Source organism: Artibeus jamaicensis, unplaced genomic scaffold (assembly GCF_021234435.1).
Source record: "Artibeus jamaicensis isolate MK-2021 breed Jamaican fruit bat unplaced genomic scaffold, CSHL_Jam_final scaffold_474, whole genome shotgun sequence".
In the NCBI taxonomy this organism is placed as follows: Eukaryota; Metazoa; Chordata; class Mammalia; order Chiroptera; family Phyllostomidae; genus Artibeus; species Artibeus jamaicensis.
This window is the reverse complement of record NW_026522046.1, coordinates 39,954,276-39,970,092: the sequence shown is the minus strand read 5'-3', so window position 1 is coordinate 39,970,092 and position 15,817 is coordinate 39,954,276. Positions and strand designations below refer to the sequence as shown.

Genomic DNA, 15,817 nt, shown 5'->3' with positions numbered 1-15,817 from the left:
CCTGTGTGAGCCCTCATGCAGCCCCACCTCCCGGACTGATCGTACCAGCTTCTCTCTCCCCCACAGCACCGCTACCATTTCTGAGGACATCTGATGTCCCAGGCCAGCCTACTGTGCTGGCTGCAGTGACCTCTTGATGTTGAAGGAGGTAACCATAGGGAAGGGGAATTGGCTGAGTCAGGTTAGCACACAAATGTGCTCCACTGCTCTTCTCCAAACCTCCTCTGCTCCTCTCTAGGAGGTTTCACAGGGAGGTGACCCACACCTGGCATTGCCCTGGTCACTCTATTTCCTTCACTTGTCCAACTTGAAAACAATACCTTTTATCTCAGTACTGTATGCTTCTTGCCCAGTTTCTGCTGTGGACTGCCTTTTTGTTTGGAAGGAATTCTAGAGATTATGTGCTAATCAGGGCTCCTCACTGCATCTGCTGATCCATCACATTAGTAAATATTTGGTTTGTACCGGCAAGACGAGGTCAGATAATATAGGAGGGAAACAGCAAAACAGCATGTGAAGATTCAAACCTATATAATTATTCTCTGTGATCTACCAAAATTTAAACTAATTAAATTACAAAAATGAATCACCTATGCCTGGTTGGTATAGCTCAGTGGATTGAGTATAGGCCTGCAAACTGGAGGGCTGCTGGTTCTGTTCCTAGTCAGGGCACATACCTGGGTTTGCAATCCAGGTACTGGTGCAGGGTGCTGGAGAGGCAGCCACACAATGATGTTTCTCCCCCTCTTTCTCCCTCCCTTGCCCTCTCTCTAAAAATAAATAAATAAAATCTTAAAATAAAAAATGAATCACCTTTGTAACTCACATGTCCCTCCAGTGTCTCTTAATAACATTACTCAGCTATCCAGTTGGTGGCCTTGCAGTGCTTACCATCCCTCCGCAAGCTTTCCTAATATTTCTCAAGGACCTCTTCATGAGCTATTTGCGGCCTCTCTGCTGGGTTTCGAGAGGGGGTCCTTGTCTTGGGGTGCCTTCTGACGGGTGCACATGCTGCTTAACTCTTACTACTCCCCTCCTCCTAGTGGTTCCACTAGGGGGGCCCTTCCTGTCCAGTCCTACAGGTTGGCTAGGGCCCAAGGTGTCCCAGTAGGTCACAAAGTTTCACTGGAGCCAAGGTCCTGTCATCAGTGGTCAGGATGATCTTTCAAAACATAAAACAGTTCTGATGACTTAGTCTCCCTTTCTGGTCTCTTCTTGGCTTAATGGTCATGAAAGATAACTACATTTATGAGTATCTGTAGTGTCTCCTGGGCTGTGAAAGTTCAGGGCTGTGATGGCCCTGGCTGTTGTGGTTGGGCTCTGAGGGTGAGGTCAGCAGGGTGAGGAGAGAAGACATGGAATGGATGATATGGGGAGGTGTGGCTGGGGACTTACACTTTCTCCTGGCTACTGAGAGGCCTGGGGCTTATAAGCAGGCAGATCAGTTTGTGCTCTTGGAATATCCCTCTGTTTGCAGAGGGTGCAAAAGCCTGCAGGGAGATGGGAGCAGGAAAGTGTGAGAGCCCCAGGAGAGGGCTTCTGGGGAGCAGCTGAGGGTATGAGAACACAGTGGGGGTAGGTCTGGAGGTACCGCCAACCACAGGGACACTGGCTGTGGGCTGCATGAGGAAAAGAGTTTTGCCTTTCATACATATCTTGGGTGGTTTAGGTTTTCCTGCACTTTTAATTGATACTCAGACCTTTCTCTTAAACACTTATATTCTTTGTAACTATTTTTCTTGTTTTTAATAAAGAAAATTTCATTTGTATTGGGCAGAATTACAATTTGAAATAAAAATTCTTTATTTTGTTGTGAGCACTTTTTTTTCTGATTCTTCAGCTTCATTAAGGAAAGTCACTGAGAATCCCTTGCAGAGCCCCTTCAAAATGGAGACTGAGTTGAATTTTCTTTCCTTTATATAACCTGGTCCTGCCCCTTCAGCCTGAGCCTGGGATGCTGTGTGAGCAGTTCCTCTGATCACTTCTTGCAGTTAAGGGGAAGTTGGGGTTTAAGTAGGGTGCTGCTGTCCCTGGGGCTCCTGTGGGTCCTTCTGGAAAAGGCCCTGGTTGGTCTTATCCTAGGAGTGCAGGGAGCAAGGTGCCCATTGCCATTGCCCTTTTCCAAGAGGTTTGATGAGTCAGACGAGGCCAGGATTCTGGGGGCCGCATAGCCAGGCACTCAGAGTGCCTGACTTTGAGTTTCATCCCGAGATCTCTTGGGCTGGTGCACCTGATATTCAAGTGTCCACAGAGCAAAGCATGGGGGTAAGCTGTCCTCAGTCTCTGGTTGTGGCAGGTTGGATGGCACTCTTAGCTGTGGCTTTGGACGTGCACAGAGCTGTTTCAGGACACTTCTGTGCCTTTGACAGCAGAGGGTCTAAGGACCCCTAGGGACTCTTTATGTGTGACTGGGGTTGTTGCTGGGGTTGCAAACCACCTCCTCACCTTCTCACCCAGAGCTGGCCATCTGGAGGAAGCCAAGGTCAGGATCCCCAGCCAGTTCTTATTACGAGTGGAGAGTCCCATCTTTCCTCTCTTCCTTGGGGAACCCCCATGCTCTCCCTCATTTTGCTGCCTCCCAGCCATGTGGGACCTTTTGGGTTGGGAGCTTGAGGCCTCTTGGGGCAGCACATGGAGAACAGCACAGAAGCAGCTAAAACTGAGCTGGGGGCCTTGAAGATAATGCTGTCTGGTTCCCCTTTGGTCTCCTGCATGAGCAGGTAAGGCATTTCTGTGAGGATGACCTGAGCCTGATGCAGGCTCCTGGCCCTGCACATGGGAGTGGTCAGGAGACATGTCCTCCCCAGAGCACATGGCACAGGTCTTCCTTTCTTCCCAAACCCACTAGCAAATAGTCAGATCTTGGTGTTGTTTGGACTCAGACACCTTCAGAGATAATACAGAAAATGCTTTCTTCACACTTTGCTTTTTTAGCTCCTATTCTTACTCTAGAATCATCCTGGGAATATAAGGCCTAAAATTCTCCATCTGTATAGCACTTTGCAAATTACAGAGTACTTTTCGAAATACTGAAAGGTGGGTGTTTGCTTGTTTCTATTTAGAATGAGGAGCTGAGGCTGAGAACTGCTGAGTCATGCGGGTTAGCCCAGTTGTTTCTGTAGAACAGGCCCCCAAGACTAGGGTCACAGGCTGGGGGTCACTATGTTCCAGGGAGTGCCCTTCACCTTGGGCAGCTGCCGCAGCTCTAGTGCTAATGGAGATGCTGAAGGGGCCGAGTTTTGGAAAAGGAGCTGCCTCTGCCAAGACTTCCTCCTCCCACTGCCTGAGGAGCCAAGGGAGGAACCTGCCTGACCTCTTGCCTCCGTCCCCCCCTCCAGGACCTCCTGCTAGAGAACCTGACATAAAGCCAGCCTTTAAGGTATGGTGGGCCTAAATCTAGGGTAGTCCCCCCAAATTTTCACCTGGTGTGAGGCCTTGTTTCATTTCCCTTTGAGAGTGTGTGGGATGTGGGACATGTTCCTCTATTATATAGTGTTGCCTGGCAAAGGGATTTTGTGTATGTAATTAAGGTTTCTAGTCAGCTGACTTCGAGTGAGTCAGAAGGCAGGTGATGGATGGCCTGACCCAGTGACATGAGCCATTTAAGTCATGGTAAGAAGTCAGTGATGAAGGAAGCTGGAGATCAGAAGCACAAGAAAATTCCCAATGAGGGTTGTGCTCTAGGGAATGTAAGCAGCCTCTGGGAGCTGATGGCCATCAAGGAAGTTAGTCCTATAGCCTCAGGAAGCTGCACTGGGCCTCACATCACCTGAGCAGCCAGGAAGAGGTCCCAGCTCCAGGCGGGAATGCAGCCAGCTGCATGTATGAGCCTCTGCCCCAAAGAACCAACTGTCCTGTGTCCAGACCTGTGCCCTTGGGGCTGCAAGCTGATAAGGTGCTGTTTGTGGACTCAGCCCAGCAGCACAGAGGAGTGTGGGTTTGGGGCCAGAAGACAGTGTCACAAAGCCAGATGATAACTGTGCTTTGTTATATTTTGTTTTTAAAGGACTAGCCAGTCATCTCAGAGCCATTTTACAATTAATCAAAATTTCCATATTGATGAGAAATGCCACTTGTATCAGTAACTTAACAGTCTGTGCTTGCCCCTTTTAGAGTGTTCAGATATAGTCCATCTCATGGCTATTTGTTTGTTTCTATGAAAAAAGTTGTGTTGTGACCCATCATATTCTCCCCACTCCCATAAAAAACCTAGTTGGATTTTGGTTGGTGTCCCATTAAAATGACCCATTTATGTTGGGACATGAATGCCAGGGCTGTCTGCCCATGTTTCATCCAAAGTCAGTGAAGTTTTGTGATTTTCTTGTGTAGATCTTGCACACTCTTTATTCAAGTTATCCTTTTTCATTTTATATTTTGTATTCTTGGTTTCTATTGTAATTATGACTGGTATATAGCAAAGATATTTATTTTTGCATCTTTAGTTTATAATCTGTCACCAGTAAACTACATCCTCTTGGGTCTTATAAGTCAAGATATATTAGGTAGAGAATCACACTGTCACAAATAATAATGTTAATACATTCCTTTTTAAGTACCTATAGTCATAGTTATCTTTGAGTAACTACCTTGCTTAGATTTTTAGAAAAAACATTGAGCTGTAGCCAGTCTTGTCCACATTTGGCCAGCTTTTTATTTCTCCTTGCCTCGAAGCTGTGGATCCAACTTATGCATGGTCTGCTTGTTTTTGAAGTCAATAAATTATTGACCATTCTTGTGTTCCTTTCTGAAAACCTCCCTTTCTATGGCTGTTGCCACACCAGCCCTGCCATTCCCGTCCCTGGGAATGGGTCTTTCCTGACCATACACGTTCTTTTTCTTGTCCACCAATAAATAAATGGTGCAGCATTTGAAAGCTCAGGTGTTTTGCCTGTTCTCTGAGGCCTTCTGCTGACAGACAGGGTTGTGGACGTGGGCACCTCTCTGCGAGGACACATTCTGGACCTGGCCAGCTATCCTCCCACAGTGTCTTCTTGGGTACCCAACAGGAGCCTGACCCTGGAACCTGCTTTTTTTCCCCTGACTGCAGTGTACCACCCACCCTCCGGCCTTGTTCCCTTGTCTCATGTTCCCTTAACACATCCCAACATGAGCCTAGAGTCCTCAATGTACTCTGAGCACCTTCTTATGCACTTGGGTTCAGCTTGCGTGCAGACTATGCAAGGAAGGCTACAGATCGGGGAAGCAAAGTGCAAACAGTTTTTAGGAAATGAGACAGAGAATGTGCTAGAGCCATGGAGGATGAAATATCTGGCCAGTGTCCACTGAGGGGTCCAGCCTCCCTCAGCCCCATCAGCCTCCATCAGCCCCAGGAATGAGAAGTAGGACAGGGAGGGGCTGCTGTCTGACTTTTGGTAAACATGGGTTGAAGATACAGAAGGTTGACTAGCATGCTGGAGGGCCCTCAAATGTGGCTGGGACAGCTAAACCAGGACTTCCACCTGGCAGAGCAGCCTGGCAGTGTCCAGGAAGGTGGAGGACTGCCATGTCCCCAGGATCCAGCCTTCCCACTCCTTGGAATATACACAAGAAAAACCAGGCACATGTGTACAAGGAGACATACCTGAGCAGGTTCCTGTGCAAATACTGAGGCCAATTTTCACTTACCTGCAGTTATAGTCAACCACAGTCCAAACATATTAAGTGGAAAATTCCAGAAATAAGCTGTGGAATTTATAAGTCTTTAATTTCACAAGTTTTCCTAAGTTTTAAATTTCACATCATTCTGAGCAGCATGTTGAAATCTCACATTGTTTTCTCCGCCCCACACAGCATATGAATTATTCCTCTGTCCTGCATCTCCACACTGTACATACTCTCTGCTGTGGGGGCGACTACTTCGAGAGGTCCCCCCAGTGCCACGGACACACATGAATGAGTAAATAGGACTGAGACAAGATGAGATCTGTTTGGGGATAGAGAAGTGGGCTGTGGCCAGTTTCTCCGAGGAGAAAAAGGCCCCAAGCGCCCTCTTCCATAGCCTTTTATTGGGTTGTAATACACAGGAATACAGGGCGGCAAGGATCAAACAGTAAATAACATTTCAAAGAGGTCTGAGGGTTTCAGTCTGAGTGAGTGTCTTTCAGGAAGAGAGTTGCAGAAACTTTGGGAGACATACTCATTTCCTCTCAGACCCTTATCATATGAATGAAAGCACTCTTAGCAGAGCAGATTTCACAGGTTTATCAGCAAGTCTTTGTGGTGCCAGATTTTTCCCCAGGGCACGCTCTGGCCAGGCAAGGAGCTGCACCTCTCCCCATCAGGTATTCAGGCTTAAGGGGATTAGAGCCAGAAAGTGCTTCTCCCAGAGGACATGGGGACTCAGGCTTTGACAAAGCTGGGGGGCGAGAGTCCATTGCTCTCTGTTGCAGCCCCCAGAGTCCTTCCATGAAGGCCTCCCAGGTGATGGAGTATGGCTTAGGTTGCCCCCCACTGTGAGGGGTCTTACCTGTCATTGACTTCCAACCAAGCTCTGGGGGCAGGGAGAGGAACTGAGGCAGCGTTTGCTACCAGAGATAGGCTTTGTCTCCTGTGGCTGGCATTCCAGAGGTCTTCTCTTGCCCTTAGCCACAAGGGGTAGAGATACAATTCCTAAAACTAGGCAGAGCGGTCTACAACACTCTGCCCATGAGCAGTCTGAGTTATCAGATCTCAGGGCTTGTGTTCAAGTCACCCTTATTTTACTTAATAATGGCTCCAAAGTGCAAGAGCAGTGGTGCAGACAATTCAGAGATGCCATAGAAATGCTGTAAAGTGCTTCCGTTAAGTGAAAGATAAACACTCTCAATAAGGAAAGAAAAAAATTGCATGCTGAGGTTGCTGAGATCTATGGTAAGAACGACTATTCTATCTGTGAAATCGTGAAGGAAAAAGATGTTTGTGCTACTTTTGCTGTCACACCTCAGAATGCAAGTTATAGCCACAGTGTGTGATAATGCTTAGTTAAGATGAAAAAGGCATTAAATTTGTGGGTAGAAGCCATGAACCAAAAACAGTTCTGATTGAGGGCAGTGAGGATTTCAGCAAGGGATTCCCTGAAACAGACGAAACCAAGCCATTTACTACAAGTAATGGATGGCCACACAGACTCAGAAATAAGCGGGGACTGAAAAATAAAAAATGGCTAGAGAGAGATCACATTTGCATACATTTTATTACAGCATGTTATTATTGTTCTATTTTATTAGTTACTGTTGTTAATCTCATACAGTGCCTAACTTAAAAATTAACCTTTATCATAGGTGTGCATGTATACGAGAAAGCCTAGGACATGCAGTGTTTGATGCTACCTGTGTTCCAACGCCCTTGGGGTCTTGGGTGAGGGGTACTGTGTGTAAATACACCTGTGAAATGAAGAGTTAGATCTGTGTGGATAAGTCTTGAATGTGAGCTGCAGTGGGACATGTGCAGTGTCATGCCACTGATGCTGACCTTCTGAACACATGCCATAACAGGACATCTTGTTTGGAGCTCACACACCACAGAGAAGTGAGACTGAGCAGGGGGTAAATGCCCATTCCATTGGCAGGGACTGGGGGGGGCACAGGAGCAAAGAAGAGGCTGCTGGACCATTTTTCTTTAGTCTTTTTAATGTTTTATTCATTAAAAAAATAAGCTGAAGCAAATATAGCATGGTGTTAACATTTGTTAATCCTTAATATCAGGTACACTGGTATCTCATAGCTTTTAGTGTCTCTAGGTTTGAAATAGTTCATAGTGAGAAATCAAAACTATTTTTTCAAATTGTAAAGCCAGTGATCTCTCTTATAGATGGTGCTTTGTCTTCAAACTTGCCCCCTTACTCAGCAGGCATCCTGGCCCTGCACGTCCTTGGGTTTGAGGGTCAGAGTTCAGACTGCTCAGTAGATCCCATGGGATATGCAGGGCCCTGTCCCCTGGACTGAGATGTGAACTATCACTGTGGTTGTGGATTGAGAATAGTTCACCAGGAGCTCCCTGCAGGCCTTACTCAGCCAGCCTGGGCTGCTGTTCTCCCAAGTCTCCTTTTCCTGGCCTAATAGCATATGAGTCACTGAGCTGCCTGGTCCCTCCCTCCCTGAGTTCTTCCCTTTCTCAGGGTCCAGACTGGGTCAGGGGTCTCCAGAAGGTGTCTCTGAGGGGGGTATAGTGGGAGAATCTGTTTGTCTTTCTCAGTGTCTAAAGGCTTCCCATACCCTCTGGGTCATGATCCCTTCCTCTGCCTCCCATCTCAGCAAGGCAGCATGTCTCTCTGATCATCCATCCATCATCCCTTTTCTCTCGACCCAGCTCAGAAAGGTTCTCCACTTTAAGGTACTCCTGTGATTATATTGGGCCCCCTGTATAAACCCAGGATAATTTTCCAACTTGAAGTCTGTAACCTCAGCCACATCTGCAAAGTCCTTGCCAGGTGAGGTCACATGTTCACAGGATCCCAGGACAGGGACATCACTGTGGCTGCCACACCTGCCATCTTTACTTGGGACTTAATTAGCTCTACTTTCTCTAGCTTCTTAAAGTAGGTTATATCATTGATTTTAGACTTTTCGTCTTTTCTAATACAATTCTACATTTTTTCAACTCTTTTTTAGCTGCATCCCACAGATGGTGACCTATTGTTTTTTTAATCATTTCATTATCAAAAGTTTTAATTTATTTTGCAATTTATTTTCTTGACCCCTGAGTTGTTTAGAATCTATTGCTTAATTTTCAGATATTTGGGGGAGTTCATGGTATCCTTTTGTTAGTTATATTTTATTCTTTGGTGGCCACAGATATACCTTTTTTGATTTTAGTCTTTCTAAATATTGTGTTATTTTCTGGGCTAGTAGACTACTATAGCATACAGCCTTTTCAGATTGGTTTCTGCCATTTAACATCATTCATTTCAGGTTCCTCCATGACTTTTCATAGCTTGATGACTCGTATCTTTTTGTCACTGAATAGTATTCCACTGTCTGGATGAATCACAGGATTTATTTTATTTTATTTTTTTTTTATAATCCTCACCCAAGGACATGCTTATTGATTTTAGAGAGGGCAAGGGAGAGAGGGTGAGACAGAGAGAGAAACATTGATGGGAGAGAGAAACATCAATTGTTTGCCTCCCGTAAGTGCCCTCACTGGTGACTGAACCCACCACTAGACATGTGCCCTTACCAGGAATCAAACCCACTACTTTTCGGTTTATGGGATGATGTTCCAACCAACTGAGCCACACTGGCCAGGGCAGGATTTACTGTTTTTAAAAAAATGTATTCTAGCACATTTTGTGAGGACAATTCTAGGAGTTATGAGCACTTCTGCTGTCAGGATTGTAGTGTCTAAAAGGGCAAATTTCTTGGAGGAGTGGTTTATTATTTTGTGCAAATAAGTAAATGTATATAAGAGAGGCCTGAAACATCTGGTTTAAAATAAAAGGAAAGGAACTAACAAGACTAATGAGGTAATTTCAAAATCACACATGAGCTACCTTGAAAGACTCTGGGTGCCAGAGATGTAACATTGTGAACATCAAGAAACTAGGGACTGCAGTGGACTGAAATATAGCAAATACATAATAATCCATTATGAGTCATAATGAATCTGAATCACAATGGGAATGTCATTGTTCTCTGAAGGTTGTTAGGTGAACCTCAATGTTTTAATCATCAGTAAATAATAATGATAGAATCCAGCAAGCCATCCCTCTTTTGCTGTGAAGACTATATTTTAAACAGTGTATCAAGCAGTGGATGAAGTAAAGTTTCTACTTATATTCATATTGTTTCAGAGAGACCACCAGACTCACTGCCAACTGCAGCATCAAGAGAGGGGGCTGTGTTGTGAGCATATGTTCTCGATATAATCTTTCCTGTAAGTCAACCAGGCAGCTGCTCTGCTAGCTGCCCGCTGAGCATCCTCACCAGCCATACCACACCAAGGAACAGACAAGAGTCACACACAGTAACTATGCTATTTGCTCAGCTTTTATTGAATGCAGGTTCAACTCAAAGTAGATCCACATATATTAATATCCTACTCACACTTTAATCTCAGAGAAATATAACACACACACAGAGAAATCAGTGGGGAATAATGAACCTGAGTCTCAGAGTCTCAGTCTGCAGGTACGGGATACAGCACGGTGGGCAAGGGAGTCATCAGTGTCTTGCAAGGAAGGATCTCTGGAGCCAGGTGGGAAGGAGGGCAGATGAAGTCCTCAGTCCAGCAGGGCAGAGCTTCTGGCAGCCAATGTCAAGGGAGATCAGTATGGCATAGCACAGCAGTCTGGTGTGGCTCTCAGCAGTCTCAGCAGTGGTCCGGAGCCTGCGTCAGTTATAGCTTGAAAGCGGTGTACTCTACCCTTGTCTTGGCACCCCTGCTGGCAGGTGGGGATTTCCCCAGGAACCTGTCTGTGGGTGGTCCTTCTCTGCAGACATGGCTATTCTGACCACGTGTGCAGATATCTTAAGTGTATCTCCTTGCCAAATGTGTCTAGCATGACTTAAGCAGTTTCCCTCCTGAACCAGTGTCATAGCTGACTGGCAGCCATTTTGGTTGACATAAGTGACTCCACTTTACATACTTTATGGTATCTTGACCAGCCCAAGATACCATTTGATTGGTCTTGCTCTCCATAGGCTGAACCAGGTTCTGTTCTGCCTTGTGCTTTGACCCCGTGGAAAAGTCACAGCCCAGCACAAAGGAGGGATTGAATCTGAGTCTGAAGCAAACCTCTAGAACTAACTACTAGTTTTCAGAAACTCAAGGCCAGAGGACATGTCAAGATGTAATGAGCAGGCACTCAGCTAAATGTAGAATTTGGAAGATTATAAGAGAACTTGTATGTTCAACAAATTAAATGCTTATAAAAAGAGAAGGGGGAGGTGCAGAATAAAATATGTATCATAAGAAAAGTTATTCTGAAAACCTGATTTGGATTATTATTGAAAAGAGCAATTGTAAAAAGACATGTTAGAGATAATTGGAAATTTGAATATAGACTAGGTGTTAGGTGACATTAAAGAATTTTTATTTTATTATTTGGGAACTGCATCGTAGCTGTGAGAGATACTCCTAGATCAAATGTACATTGGAGACTTATTGGTGAAACGGCATGCTATCTGAATACCTGCTTGGCTAACCAGGCGGGACCCAGACTTGTCCCTTGGTTCAGGTCTGCTCTGTGTTCATACTATGCCTGGGCTGAAGGGGCAGCAACACAGTTCTCCTCTCTTGGGTCACAGGAGCACACAGGGCAAGCCCCCTGGACAGGAACCATCGGGGTTTGTGTCCTGCCTCCTCTGACCATTAAGGTCCCACTGTCCCAAACAAGTCATATGACTACCTAGCATCAGAGGTGCTAGAGGGTCTGGAGCGTGGCTGTACTGAGTGATTCCGTTGGCAAAGGGAGAATGTGGTTGGGAGCGATCGTCCAAACTGTCATAGGTCACAGAAGAGAAAAGGACGTATGAGGTGACTGACACTAATAAGTTGAACTCAAGACAGCAGACTTGCACACTTTGATGATCATGTTACATTGTTCAGAACGCAGTGGATGCTAGGCTAGCAATGCTATGTTCACATTTGTTTTTATTTCTACTCCATCTGGCCCTACGTATTTCAATGCTTGCTCTTCTGGGGAAACATGATCATTGTGTCAATAGAAAATGGCCATCCTTGTTTGACTGACTCATTATTGCTGCTGATTCATATGAGCTCTCATCTGTGGCATTTCTGTTAAAGTAGATTGAACCTTGGCAATCTGTTTTTCATTTCTTTCTCTCTCTCTCTTTTTTTTTTAACTCAGTTGTTAATCTACAGATTTTCCTGTACTTTCAGAGGTAGGTTTTATATTTTTTTCAAACACCACTATAAGAGCAATTGCTGGTAGTATAACCAAATAAAACAGATGTCCAGCTACCTGCTGCAACAAAAGCCAAATTTGTGAGGCAGGTGCTGGTGCAAAAAGAAAGAGGGTTTATTCAGGTGCCATGCAACCTGGGAGAATGGTGGACTCTTGTTTCAAAGGCCATCTCTCTCCTTTCACTGCTCAAGCCCTCCATTCTTAATAGGGATAGGGAGGAGGAGGCTATTTTTTTTATCCAGTCATCTTGCTAGCTTTTAGTGTACTTGGGGCCCTTTCCATTCATCTCTCTAGCTTTTGGCATGCTCAAGCCCTATTCATTCATATTCCTAGCTTTTGACATGCTTGGGGACCTATCCATTCATATTTCTAGCTTTTGGCGGTGCTCAGTGTAAGAACCTCCCCCTCCCGCCATCTTGGCCAGCGGGAGACACTCCCTGGTGCTCCATCTGACTGACTGTGGTGACAGTAGGTTGCTTATTGCCAGATGCCTGGATTGATTGAAGACAAACAGGAGACTTAAAGAGGACTACTAGTCAATAGCCAGGGTTATCTGGAGATGGGAGACAGGGGCCATACTGTGCTCCTCTAAAACACAGGCAGCGAAGGAGACCACAAGGTGCAGAGATTGGAAAGTAGTTCCTGCGCAGCGCTTCTGGGAGCAGAGAGATGAGAGGCAGATAGGAGCGTGTGTGGCCAGGCCTGGGTCCCACAAGGCTTTGTGTAGGGGCTGTATGGCCACTGCTTCTGGGCTGTGGCCTGTCTGTCTGTGCTTCCTGGCTCTTGTGAAGAAGGAAAAAGAAATTCATGTTAGTTTTGCTGTCATACCTCACACTGTGAAAGTTATGGCCACAGTGTTCATAATGCTTAGTTAAGATGAAAAGGGTATTAATTTTGTGGGTAGAAGACGTGAACCAAAAACATGTTCTAATTGGTGGGTGGCAACATGTTGTTCCAGAAAACACTGAGCCTCTACGAGGACTTCAGCAAGCGATCCCCTGAAACAGGTAAACCAAGCCACTTACTGCAAGTAAGGGATGGTCACACAGACTCAGAAATAGGTAGGGGCTAAAAGGTAGAAAAATTACTGGAGAGGGATCACATTCACATGACTTTTATTATAGTATATTGTTATTATTCTATTTTATTATTAGTTACTGTTAATCTCTTACAGTGCCTAATTTATAAATTAATCTTTATCATAGGTGTGAGTGTATAGGAGAAAACCTAGCAATGCAGTGTTTGGTGCTACCTGTGGTTTCAGCCCCCATGAGGTCTTGGGTGAGGGGTACTGTGTGTAAATACACCTCCTGAATAAAGAAAGTAGATAGAACCAGAAAGACCGCAGTCTGCAGGCCCCTGGGGGAGAGTGGGGAGAGACCAGACCTGGGGGAGGGACACATTCTGCACGAGTCTTCCTGAGTGTTCTTTACAAGGACTACCATTAGACCGCAGAGCTCTGCTGCCACTTAGTGGTTGGTCTTGTCACTAGGGTAGCTCTTACTACTCATTCTGGCTTCTTTGTGACAGGAAGCCAAGGGCTTTTAGCAATATCCAGAATGAAAGTACTACCCCTGTTGAGTTGGGGAGGTTCTGTTGACCAACGTCCTTAGTCTCTTTGGAGAGGACCCTGCTCAGGGTGACACTATCACAGGATACTGAGGAGACTTATGTGGGGACAGTTATTCAACAGGCTGAAGGGAATGTTCCATGTCACCCTGTATCCAGAATATGCTGTAAAGGGGGAATTAAAATCCCCCACTTGTTCTTTGTCCAGCTACTTCTTTCCTGACAAAGAATCCTCATGTCCAGAGCTGGCAGGCCATCCCTTACAGGTGAACTTGGTGGGTTTGATACAGTTAGAAGCAGAACCGCCCTCAGAAAGAGTGTGTACTTCATGCATGGCCTGTCCTTCCATCTTACTACTCTCTTGGGTTGTTGGTGAGCACTGGCTGTGTCCCCCCCCTCTTTTTCTTTCTAGCCACATTGTCCTGGTCCTCAGCCCTGCTTGGGGCTGAGGAACTCAGTCTCATCTGAGTCACAACAACTTTGGTAATATCTCCAACCAAGCTCACTCTGAGCCCCAGCCTGAGTGTCCAGCTCTTGCTCATGCCCAGGAGAGGGTCCAGCCTTTCACTCTGCATGCCCAGGGTTGACTTCTGGCTTCCTCGTGCCCTCCTTCCACCAACACCTCTCCCCTGCCATCTGTGGCTGTGCCACACCCTCAGTGCTTGCATCCAGAAGTGTCTTCTCCTGGTGTTGCCGTTGCGGAGCAGCTCCAGCACACCAGGCAGCTCTCTTGGCCTCTGGTTTCTCCATAGGTTTGATTGTACAGCCACCACACGCACATGCCACATGCACCTGTAAGCACACATATATGCACACACATGCAAACCAGAGCAGTTCAACACAGATTCCTGTGGTCCAGGATCCATGGTCATGTCTACCTGTGTCGCTGAGCAATGTTGGTCTGTCAAGAACAACAGAACTATGATAACTCTTCTTTACCAATGGAACACTTTCGGGTTTCCTGCTGCCTGGAAAATTGTGGAACCTGTCTTCTCCACAGCATGAGCTCTCTGCTCAGCGTCCTGTGTTTATTTTCAAGGCTGACTTCCTAGGGACTGTGCCTGTGTGGGCAAGCCTCTCTTCACCCATGCATCAGTCGTGCTTAGACACGTGCAACAGGAAGGCTTCCACCCTTTGCTGTGAGACATGAGATTCAATAGATTTTCTAGAATAAATGCTTCTCAATTTGTCACATGCCATTGGTTGATTTCCAGCATCCTAAAATGATTATTTTTTGGACTGTTTTGTGTAATTTTATCATTGTCATTGGGGGAGAGAATTTGCTCTGCCTTCGCTCTGTCTCCCAGAAGTCCTACCTCCCTCCTTATTTCTCTAGAACACTTTAGGCCATTCCAGAGAAAAGTCTACACTGAACTGCAAATTAGTTTACAGAGCACCTGGGGTTTTCAAAACACTCAACTTCTTGCTATACCTTTTGGATTTCTAGCTCTTCTCTCTTCTCTTCTCTTCTCTTCTCTTCTCTTCTCTTCTCTTCTCTTCTCTTTTCTTCTCTTCTCTTCTCGTACAGTATGTTTGTTCTCTTAAGGCACTAAACCAAATCATAGCAGAAAAGATAACTCTCAGAGTCTCTCCCAGAGTCCTCATGTTCACTCGTGGAAGCAGAGGGCCACAGTAATGTTATGTTCCCTACACCCCATCATCAGGTTTGCCTGTTTACAGCCATGTGGCTCTGAGCAGGCCTGGCATCATGCAGTGACACCATATTCACTTTCACAACCAAGCCATGAGCTCTCACCTTCCCTTTCCAGCTTTGTCTTCAAGGCATGTGGGTGCGGGAATTTCTGAGGGGTATTGGTAGCAATGATGGTTTCTTATGATGAAATCCTAGGGTTGGCCCCCAGGTTGGTCTGCTGCTTCATCATTTCACACCTGCCAAGGCTTTCTCTTGTGTTCAGTCTGTTGCTTTGGCAAGAACGTTTATGACCCTATGTATGTAGGAGGGGTCCCAAGAAATTTGCACAGGAGTTAGGGGCCATCCAGAGATGGGACTTTCACTAGCAATAGAGGTCTGAACTTCTTGAAGAGCCCCACCTCATGGTGGTGGATATGGGGTCTTAGTACAATTGCTTTGGAAAGGAATGTTTCTCCTGGGGGAAATGTTTGCAAACCTTGAAGCCCCTCATTTCACAGATAGGCAACTGAAGAGAAGACAACCCTGGTCCCTGAGGCCAGGCCAGCATCCCTCAGTCCCGTGGTCCAGCAAGCAACCTGCGTGCTCCACCTGGGGCTACACAGTAGGTTCCGAGCAGCTGTACATACATGAGCTTTGGGCCTTGCCTCATTGCTCATTGATGTGGTTCTTATGGGGTCTCCCAACAGCCTGAACGCCCCCCCCCCCACGACCAGGCTCTAAAGTGGAAAGCAAGTTTCTTCAGAGTCTAG

General features: G+C 46.0%; 1 protein-coding gene across 15 annotated transcripts in view; it reads left to right on the top strand.

Moving 5' to 3' along the window:
* Positions 1-15,817, top strand: part of PCBP3 (poly(rC) binding protein 3) — a 219,463-nt gene that overhangs the window by 128,938 nt on the left and 74,708 nt on the right. The window contains exon 1 of one of the 15 annotated variants that reach the window (XM_053658025.1): positions 129-148. The exons of the other annotated variants lie outside the window; for them this stretch is intronic. The gene's annotated coding sequence lies outside the window, so the exon portion shown is untranslated. Of the gene's footprint in view, positions 1-128; positions 149-15,817 lie in introns of those variants that run through there. 15 annotated transcript variants of the gene reach the window in all.